This window comes from Microtus ochrogaster, unplaced genomic scaffold (genome assembly GCF_000317375.1).
Source record: "Microtus ochrogaster isolate Prairie Vole_2 unplaced genomic scaffold, MicOch1.0 UNK49, whole genome shotgun sequence".
NCBI lineage: Eukaryota > Metazoa > Chordata > Mammalia > Rodentia > Cricetidae > Microtus > Microtus ochrogaster.
Window position 1 is genome coordinate 808173 of NW_004949147.1, and position 9663 is coordinate 817835.

A 9663-nucleotide genomic window follows, 5' to 3' on the forward strand; every position below is an offset into this window, starting at 1 on the left:
TGCAGCCGCTCAGCAAACGTCAAGCCTGCAGCCCTTTCCTCCCATAGCTTGAACCGCTTAACCTTCCAAGTCTCTGCTTCCCCTGGGAGACCTGGCCAGGATGGCTCTAGAGGCAGCTACCAGGCCTCCCATCTGAGAGGGGAAACTGACCAGTGAGGACCTTTAGGATATGCTAGAAGGCTGTGTGCAAGAGGCTGGTGGAGCCAGGATAGGACCAAAGAATGGTTGTTTGCTCTTGGTCAGGCAGCTTGGAAAAGAGAGGGGGCTGCATGCCATTCTGCTCTATCTCGAGCATCCCCTGTTAGAGAAAGGATCGGAGCAGAGGCAGGTGAGAAAGGGGAGGAAATGAGGCTGCTCAGTGGATGGAGGTCATTCAGGACTAAGGACAGTGGCTACGGGACAGATGTGGGGATTATACCTGACAGCTCAGAAAGGAGCCCAGATATTCCCCCTTATGACCTTCCCTATGGTTGGTTTTCTCTACCCCATGAAAAAAATTATTTTAGCTGGGTGGTGGTGACACATGCCTTTAATCCTAGCATTGGGGAGGCAGAGGCAGGAGGATCTCTGAGTTCGAGGCCAGACTTGTCTGTAGAGTGAGTTCCAGGACAGGCTCCAAAGCTACACAGAAAAACTGTCTCGGGAGGAAAAAAAAAAAAAAAAGAAAGAAAAACAACAACACCCCCCCACTCCCAAGATTTATGTGTATGGATGCTTTACTGCATACATGTTTGTGCATCATATGCATGCCTGGTGCTTGCAGAGACCAGAAGAGGTGTTGGATCCCTTGGAAGTGGAGTTACATTGGATAGTGGGTAGTAATAAGTCGCCATATGAGTGCTGGGAATTGAACCTGGGTCCTTGAAGATCAGTCATTGCTTTTGACCACTGAGTCATCTCTCCAGCCCTGTCTGCCCCATTTTGTTTTTGTGTCTTTGTCCATCTGGGGCAGGGACCAAGGTCTTTGGAGCTTCTTAGGAGCTTTCCTACTGAAGTAGTAACTGCTGGAGAGGGGTGGTTAGCCAATCTGGGGCAGTTTCTGTGAGTCAACCTAGCTTCTAGAGAGCTATGAAAGATTGGGTTGGCCCTAACCCCCAGCATTTTCTGTCCACTTGGGCCAGCCCAGGGCTGATGATTGTCCCACTTTTTTTTCTCCCCCAACTCTGTCTTCCCAGGGTGGCCAAAGTGGTGCAAGTGGGTGGGATTGCGGGTTTCCAGGTCTCCCAGGAATCCAGATCTGTGGCTGGAGCAGAGTCCTCAGCTGCTGGCGCCTGCTGTGGTTTGGGACGGTTTCTGCCCTTCTGAGCCTCCTCCGAGGCTCTAGCCCGAGTCTATTAGTTCTCTGGCTTACGGTAGCAGCTGTTCTCTGGCTTACAGTAGTAGCAGCAGCAGCAGCGGTGGCAGCAGCAACAACAGCAATAGCACTTCGCAGTCTTTCCTGGAAGATGTCAGATAAGGGAAGGAATGGGCTTCAGCCCCCCAGTGAGCAGAGCAACTAGTGAGGAAAACGGTTTTAATCCTGATGGCTCCTGGGCCATGGCTGACCTCTGGGCGGTCCCTGCCTTCTCTGTACCCCAACAGCCTTCCTCTTCCTTTGTGAATGCTCGGGGTATCCTGATGTGTCTGTAGAAGGGACCCTAGTGACTGAGCACACTCCTTTGTCTCTACAAAGGAGAGACTCAGCCAGGCAAGAAGCCTTGTGCATCCAGGCGTGAAATGAGCCCATGTAGATCCCATGTAAATGAGCCATCCGGGAGCAGGCAGCTGGGGACAAGGTTCTTGTCTGTTTGCCCTGATGGGTGATCAGCATCCGGGGCTTCAGGCTGGCAGTGGGTAGACAGGGCTGTTTAGCTAGGCTCTGCGGCAAGCAGACCTGCTGTGAGGATGGCCACAGGATAGCCACAGTGTCAGGGTTGGCTGTGGATGAAAATGAGTCTCATCCTTCTGCTTCTGTCTTACGCATTCTCTCTCAGAAGCAAAGAAAGGGCAAAGTCTGCGAGGGACCAAAGGGTAGCTACTGGGGAGCTCAACTGGAGACTTTCCTGCTCCCTGCACCCAGCCTGTTTCATATATCTGAAGGGCCACATAGACAGATGTGCCTATACATCCTACCCCTTCCTGGTCTCCTGGCAGGGAATAGAGGCCTGTTTGTCTTCCAAATCCCTTTAACTACTCCATCTCTCTGCAGGCCCATGCACTCTGATCTACCATCATATCTCCGATCCTACCTTTCTATCCTCCATCTATTGTTCCTGGAACTCCCATGCCTTGGCACCTGTGTTCTGTTTTGGGATGCCAGAAGGATGCTTCCAGAAGGAGGTTTCCTGGTGACCTGAGATTCCCCAGAGGGCCCTGGTCTCATCATGCCTCAGCTTGCTTGCCCCCAGAACAAGCAAAAGGCAAGAAGTATTTGGAAGAATGTACATAGATGCAGACCCCAAGGTATCCCAGGAGAAAAGGCACCTACCCTGGAGCCCCTCAAAGACTAGTAGGGAAGAGTAACCAGGGGCTAGATAGTGACCGTTGATGAGATGACCCTAGGTCGGAGGTAGGAGCCTACAAGTCACCCAATCTACCTGGCTTCTCAGAGAAGGCTTTGAGTGATGCTTTAGAGGATGTATACCCCCCCCACACACACACACACACTCTTTCTCCAGATAGAGAGTGGCAATGGAAGAAGAATGAACTGTTTTTGCCAAGGTAGGGGTCAGGGTGTATGGACTTGTGGGCCTGGCTGGAGTACAGTGAACTCCGCAAAGGCAGGAAGCCTTCCCAGAGCTGCCCGCAGCAGTAGCCCCAACCCGTGGGCCAGTCAGTGCCTTTCCCGGTAGGTGCTGCATACACTTTGGTGAATACCTAACTGAGATGAAAGGAAGGAATGCTAGGAAGTGAGACTGGATAGCTTCATCATGTGCCGACCCCGGGAGCTAAACCCCAGATCTTTAACCCTCAGGAACCAAGGAGTCACTGAAGGACACTGAGCTGGGGTAGGGGAGGCAGTAACGAGAACAATGCTAAGGATGGGTCAGGTCTGAGGATCTCACATCCGATCCTTAACCTGCTTCAACCAAAACACCACACTCCTCCTCTGGAGTTCAGAACTTCCAAAGCCTAATTTTAGTCTGTCATTCTCTAGCTGAAGAAGGATATGGAGCCATCCCAGCTAGGGTGGGTGATCCCAGTGAGGGTGCCAGACAGGAGGTCTGTGGGTGTGGGCTGGTAGAAAGGGATTGACAGCTAAATCAGCCTCAGGAAGCTCTTTCATGTTGGTGTTGGTTAGCTAGGGGAGGAAGAAACTTTGGGGGGAAAAAAAAAACAAGTGTATTTTCAGGGTCACCAGTGGCGGCAAGCCAGTCCCACAAAGGGAATGACACAGGACCACATCCTGGAGGCACTCTGTGCCAGAACTGCTGGCCTTGACCGTGACAAGGATTCTGCACTCAGACTGCTGTTGTTCCAGGTTAAGCACAGTGAATGGGCTTAGAGGGTTAGAAGCGAACACACCCTTAAGGTTGGGCCTCCATCACCGTGGACAGAAGCAGGCTTGTTACTTGACAGAGCTATTGCTCCTGCAGTTACAGATGTCGCGGATCGAGTGTGGCCTTTCTTTCTCCATATTCAGATGAGTGCTTTTCTCTACACTGGTACCCTTCCAGGGTCACTGTGCCCTTAAAGTGTGACTTATCTGATTTAAGATGTCCAGCAAGGGTAAAGACACAACAGACCTCAAAAATCTAAATATAGAAAAAAACAGCTACGTGGACAACACATTGCAATGATAGTTTTTAGTTTTTTGTTTGTTTGTTTTTTGCTGTTGTTGTTGTGGGTTTCTTTTGTTATTGTTTTGTTTTTGAAGTAATGCCTCACTATGTAGCCCTGGCCTGGAACTCACTGTGTGCACCAGGCTGGCCTCAAAAAAACTGCCTGCATCTGTCTCCCAAGTGCTGGGATGAAAAGCATGTGCCCCCATACCTGGCTATCTATTTTAAAATGTATTTATTACTTTTGTTTACATATAATATACACACCTCTGTGACTTTACATGTACATGTGTGTATAGATGTCCCAGAAGCCAGAGGGTACTGGATCCCCAGGAACTGGAGTTACAGCTCATGTGAGCTGCCTGCTGTGTGTGGGAGAGGACCCAGGTCCTATGAAAGAGCAATATGTGCTCTTAAAGCTGAGCCACCTCTCCAGACCCTTCCCATATATTTATTTTATTTTTATTTTTGAGACAGGGTTACACTATGTAACTCTGGTAGGCCTGAAACTCACTGTATAGACCGTGAACTCACAAGGGTTTCTTCTGCTTCTGCCAGATTACAGATGTGTGTCACCACACCCAGATCATTTCACCTACTTTTTACAAAAACTCTTTTACTTGATGGGACTTACTAGAAATCCTATTATGACCTGGGAGACGCAACATGACATTTCTCCTGGACAGTGCCAGGCAGAGTGGGGAAATTGTCTTGTTCACAACTCAGTCTCCTGCATCTAGAACAGTGTGGGGCATGTAGTAGGTGTTCACTAAAATATTCACAGATGGAATGAGGGAGAGACCAGTTCACCCACTGGAACATATCTGCTGTCCTGAGCCTACATGGTACTTCCACCACTGGGTGACCACTCCTATCTGTGCTTTTTGCTACTCAGGCGGGCAGTTCAAGGGAGACTTGGGTGAGTGGGTGAATTCCCTGCTCCCTTGAGAGCTTTCTAAGAGGGGACTTTCAATTCCTTCTGCTCAGGAAGCAGGGCAGCTTGCAAATAGTATGGAAATCATCTCTCCAGATAGTGTTTGCATATGGGGTTGATGGTGATGCTTCCAGGCCATTTTCTGCCCCCAACTCTGGTCCCTGGGGGCAAAAGAGGAAGCTCTGAAGGGCTTAAGCTGCTGGTGGTGTTATGGTGACTTGTAGGGGCCACTTCAGTCTTTCCCCAGTGAACAACGGCTTGTAGCCTGGAGCATCCTTGTCTCTCAAATCGAACAGGAGCCTAAAAATAGTTTGCAGTTCTAGCCTCCCCCACAACCACCCGCGCCAAGCCGGGCCCTGCGCCCGCCAGCTCCTCCACAATCCAGACTGTCTGCACAATCTGCCCAAGCCACTGGCCAGCTCCTCCGTGTCCTGGCCCTGGGGACCCTGAGTCAGCACTCCACTCTCAGGCACGCTGAGGTCTGCCTCCTGCTCTACCCACCCAAACAAACTGAACCCACTGGTTCCTGGGCTTCCAGAAGGTGGTGACCAAGCCACTTGGTTCTTCAGACCTGGATGCAGGGAGCAGGTCTTGGGCAATGGAACCTGCAGGACAAAGCACGTGAGAGAGCCTGCAGCGTGTGGCAGAGAGTGGGAGCCAGTGGGCTTAAGCAGGATTGGGGGAGGGGTCAGGCCTGCAGTGGCTGTGGCCTCCGTCCCATGTACAGATTCTCCTGGGTGGAGTGGCATCTCCGTCCAGCCATCCGCATTTCATGCAACACCCAGGAGAAGTTTCTCCCTATTTAGGGGTTTCCACAATTACTATCTGCAAGAAGTCCTATGTCTTCCTGCCTTGAAATTCTGGGCTTCCCACCTTCTGGGCACTGCAGGGAACATGGACGCCTGTTCCCACAGGCCCAGTGAGAACAAGTCCTCAAGGCAACTGTTGCCTTTGTGGGAAATGTGGAACCAGACTTGCCACATCCTGGTTCCTAGCCTGGAGCCCTCTGGCTCTGGCATGGATGCTGGGCACTGGGAGGGGGCATCAAGTTGGACATGTGGGGCTCAGAGACTCACTCTGTGGAGAGCTTTCCTGTGGCTGTGATGGGTGCACAGGTGACAAAGCAGTGCGGTGAGTTCTGCTCGGAGCTGAGCAGGGGCCCTGCTGCAGGAAGTGGGCCAGCAGAAGCCACAGTCACTTCCCTCTCCCGGAGATGACTTTAGGGGAAGCCAAAGGGAAGAGACTGGGCGCCTGGCGTGGTTCTTCTCACGGTGGATGCTGGAATTCTATTAACAAAACCCCTCTTGCCATGTCATTTCCCAGTAGTCATCAGAGGCAGAGTGGCAGTGTAGATTCTATGGTTCCTTGTTAGACAGACAGGGAGAACCGGCCTCGTGCCCCAAATGACCAGACCATTAGAGCTAGGCTTAGAAGCCAGGGCTCCCGACCTCCTGGTCCCACCCACCCACAGCTCTCTTTCCCAGCAGGGGTGGGCAGAATCTAGAGGCTTCTCCTCAAGGTGAAGGTGTGGGGGAGGGTTTCAGACTCTGAGGTTTTCTCGCCTCCATGCCACCTTTGTTTCTCAGCAGATGTGAGACCTCCTCGCTGTACGCACTGGCTGCTCCCGACAGGTCAGACAGTTTTAGGACCTTTGGGTGCTAAAGCGGCTGGGTGCTTTCCTCTCGCAGCTGCTTCAAGAGCCCCGGATCACGCTGTGTGTGCCTGGAGACCTCTATGTTTTAGTTCCTTTTTCTGCTGCTCCGAGGAAATAGTCCTACAAAAGCAAGTCGCGGGAAAGCTTGCTCCAAGTTCAAGAGTGACATTGATTGTGACCAGGAAGTCAGAGGGTTAGCGGGGGCCTGGATCCACTGGTCACACGGGACATGCACTCACGAGGCCTATTGGTGATGGCATACCGTCCCTCAGTTTTCTGTCCTCACTGACCCTCTGGGACACCCTCCCAGGGAATGGTCTTTCTACAGTAGCTAATCTCATCTTCATCCTCTGAAGGTATCCCTAGAGGGCCACTCCCCAGGTCATCCTAGACTGTGTCATGTTGACAATCTACACCAACACTGCTGGAACCCAGACTTCTTTTTCAGCTGGAACAAACAGATGCCCTTGAAGAGTTTGCAGACTGGGCCTGGGAGAGAGGAGGTGCGGGGCCTGTGGGAGTCCTAGCCTCGTACAGCCCGTCTTGAGCCGTAGCCTGAGCTCCACCTGTTGGACTCTTCACTTTCTCTGAAGACACCTATCCCCATCGCAGGCCTAAGCACAGACAGAGCAGGAATAAAATGTCCTGAGAGTCTTTGCTCCAGCAGTCAGCACCAGGGAGGACGCAGTCGGGGCTCATTCCCTTCTTCTGTCTTAGTCTCGTTCTCCCTGTCTGTCCCTCCCGTTCTCTCTTGAGCCTCTCCTCCTTGTTCTCATTTACGCGAAGCATACACACACGGGGCGGGGCATGCACGCGCGTAAGTGCACAGGCACACAACATCTGGACTGCTCACTTGAATAAACACACAGACATCTGTGCACACGTTCACTCTAGTCCTCCTTCCCAGGGTCCTTGGCTTCTTTTATGTGTTCACTTCTGGGAACTAGAGAACGCAGCTGAGTATGCCACCAATACCTAGGGCTTTAATGGGAATCACTGGGCCATGTCAGCCTGCCAGCACAGAGGCAGGGACTTCCTGGAGGCAAGCAGAGAAGTAATGGGCCTTTTTTTTGGGAACTTGCTGACTTCCGCTGTGACCCACCTGAGGCTGGGGGGGGGGGGGAATCACTGGACAAATCTGCCTCAGGATGAGGTGGCTACAAGGAAGGAAGCCTAACTATGTGTCCCACCCATGGAAAGTTTGGGACTAGACGTCCCTAGGGTGGATGGTCATGATGACTAGGACTCTCTACAGGACAATGGGTCGGATGAGGCCCATCAGGTGTTCAGATTTCCTGGGTGGGCTGGGACTTTCCTGGAATACCCAATCTTCTTGACGTCCCAGGATAAAAGGTATTCCGTGGGGTGGGATGGGATGGGGCGGGGAAGGAAGTCCTAGAGACACCAAAGGATACATCCTGTCCTGGTGTCTGGGCTCAGGCACACAGAGCCTGTGTCCTCCATCCCCCTTGGCACACAGCCGTTACCTACCATAGCACCTGTTTTTTATGGGCTTTGCTGGAAGAGGCTCAGGTGGAGCCAAGGCTGATACCCAGGCAAGGGCCACTTCCTGCCGGACAGGAGCCGAAAGTCTCCAGGCCTATGCCAAGGGCCAGACTGGCCCAGCAGACCCCAGTGAGCATTTTGAATCTTGTCACCTACCTCTACCTCCTGCCAAAGAGAAACACTAATCAGTCAACCAGTCTGGCTTAAAGTATTCAGATTAACTGCCATTAAATATAACAGTAGTGAACATATATCAAGTAACATACACCTACCTACCTGCTAGGACCGTCTGAAAACATGGCAAGGATGACTCAGTGGGTAAAGGTGCTTGCTGCCAACCTGCCAGCGTAACCAGTTCGATTCTCTACACCCCACATGGCAAATGGAAAGAACTAGATGCTAAGAGTTGTCCTGACCTCCACAGGCATGCTGAGGTAAACACCCCTTCATGCATATACAATCAACTATTGCACATAAAAATCATTTTAAGAAGAAAATATGGCTAATCTTTCATAACTCTTGATTTTTCATAAACTCTTGAAAATTGGCATTGCCCCTTCACCCCATCTGTGTGTGTGTGTGTGTGTGTGTGTGTGTGTGTGTGTGTGTTACTGAACACTGAACCTATGGCTTCACACATGCTATATGCCCTGCTACTGAGCTGCATTCTCAACTCTTCCTCCTCTTCCTATTCCTTTTAAATTTTTTGATAGGGTTTTGTTAATATCCTTAGGCTGGTGGTGAGCTGCTCTGCAGCCCAGACTGGCCTGGTGCTTGCATTCACCTTCTCTCAGCCTCCTGAGGTTACAGGCTGCAACCAGGCCCACTGTGTCCATGTTCAGGTAAAGGAACTCAGGTCCAGGAAGGGTAAGTTGTTCATCAGAGTCTCATAGCTCAGATGTGCTCAGGGGTTTAGCCTTGATCACCCCCATTCATTTACCGTATAGCTATCCACTGAGCGCCCCTCTTTGCTTAGACTTGTGATTAACACAGAGTGAATATAGCAGAGCTGGGGAAGGGTGACTCACCGACAAGGTCAGGCCTGGGGTGACACCAACTGCAGGGTCAGGGATTCCCAGGTACAGTCTGTTTTAGGACTTAAGGCTTGGTCATCAGAGGAAGGCAGCAGGATCATCGGTTCCAAGACACAGGGAGCTCAGAAAGGAGAGGTGCTTAGCCATTCTGACCTCTGTGGGACCAGAGATGATTGATTGGGTGGGATCCAGCTTCTCTGCTAAGTTGGAAAGTCTGAAGGGGCAAGGTGAGGATGACAGCTTTGTCATCAGAACCATCTCAGGAAGGGCTGAGGTGTAGCTCAGTGGTGAAGTACTTTCCTAGCATGCATGGGGTGGGGGGAGGTTCTCTCACAGAGCAGCTGCTCCAGGGGGCGGAGGGCACCCACATCCTGTCCCATTACCACTACATAAACATCCACGGTTAGGACCCCTGCCATGGGGGCCTGAGGTTGAATAAAGCTGAGTTAAAACTGACTCAGTGGAAACCTCTGCCCACCGCTTTCTCCGGTGGGATGATGCGGTCAGACCAAGGAAGAACTTCCCAACTGCTGCTCCACACATGGCCAGCATGCGTGCCAAAGACGCACTGTTGGGAGGGAACACTCATCCTGGGGCTCTCTCAGGCCACATCCTGCCCCAGAAAGGCCCTATGAGGTAATGAAAGAGGGGAAACTTCAGGTCACAATAGGAATCCTTTTATTGTGTGACACTTGTTTGAAGCTGTGGACAAAAGGGGAGCACTCCACTGGAGAGCACCAGGCCTCCCTGCGGCTGGGCTTCCCCACCTCTTCA